The 1,174-nt window shown below is 30.4% G+C and overlaps 1 protein-coding gene across 1 annotated transcript in view; it reads right to left on the bottom strand.

Annotated features, from left to right (window-relative positions):
- The window catches only part of LOC125033897 (hemocyte protein-glutamine gamma-glutamyltransferase-like), a 16,961-nt gene extending 16,632 nt beyond the window's left edge, over positions 1-329 (bottom strand). Inside the window, exon 1 of the mRNA XM_047625470.1 lies at positions 176-329. The gene's annotated coding sequence lies outside the window, so the exon portion shown is untranslated. The remainder of the gene's footprint in view (positions 1-175) is intronic.
- Positions 330-1,174: the final 845 nt, after the last annotated feature.

Genomic DNA, 1,174 nt, shown 5'->3' with positions numbered 1-1,174 from the left:
AACCATATACACGAAATAAACTAAACCTTCTATATACCAGATACCCACAAATATCCACTGAGAACTTTAGAGCAATCAACAGGAAAAAAAAAATCAAAAACTATATATATATAAAAAAATACAATAATAATACAAAATAGAGACCAGATCCAGACCAGCTGATCCCTCCACTCACTTGCTGATAACCCTTAGGACCGACCCGTTGGGCTTGAAGTCAAACCTCGGACTGAGGCATAACGAGGTCCGATCCAACTCCTCTTAAAAGTCGTCGGGAAATTCCAGCTGACAGAATACCTACCTGTGGCACCGCCTGTTACGTCACCTGAATCCCCCGTGGCACTGGACAACGACCTTTCCTGCGTGTCGCGTCGTTCGTATCCTTCTTCGATTTCACTTCTTCATTTCCTTCACGATTTTCAGGGTTTTTTTTTTTTCGCAGCAGCGGAGGTGACTAACCCAGAACAGTGTTGGATATGTATTTATAGAAAAAAAAATGTGTCTATTCTTGTCTTCGAGAGTATTGTTACAGGGATTGTTATTATTACAATAATAATTGTTTTATTATAATCATTATTATCGTTATCATCATCATTATTATTATCGTTATCATCATTATTATTATTACCATTGTTGTTATTATTATTATTGCTATTATCATTATCATTACTATTATCACTATCATTATCATTACTATTATTATCATCATTATCAGTATCTTTATTATTACTGTTATTAATGTTATGTCTATCATTACTTTTGTTGTTGTCGTCGTCATTGTTATTATTATTACTGTCATTATTATTATTACTATTATCATAATCAGTATTAGTATTATCATTATTATCGTTATGATTATTATTATTATCATCACTTTTATCATCATCAATATCATGATCGTTATATCTTTTCTGTCATCATTGATAATAATGATGATAATCATCATAATTATCTTTGTAGTCATTATTTTCAATAGTGTTGTGATTTTCATTATCACTATCATTGCAAATAACATTATCATTCTTATCGTGATAACAATATCGCATAATCATTATACTCACTATTATTATCATTATTATTATTGTTATTGCTGTTATCATTATAGTTATCATTATCATTATTATTCGTGGTGTTGCTGTTACTGTCATTGTTGTTATTATTACCTGCATTATCATTA

The sequence above is a fragment of the Penaeus chinensis genome, chromosome 17, assembly GCF_019202785.1.
Source record: "Penaeus chinensis breed Huanghai No. 1 chromosome 17, ASM1920278v2, whole genome shotgun sequence".
NCBI lineage: Eukaryota > Metazoa > Arthropoda > Malacostraca > Decapoda > Penaeidae > Penaeus > Penaeus chinensis.
The sequence above is the reverse complement of the archived record's forward strand: the minus strand, read 5'-3'. Positions and strand labels throughout refer to the sequence as shown.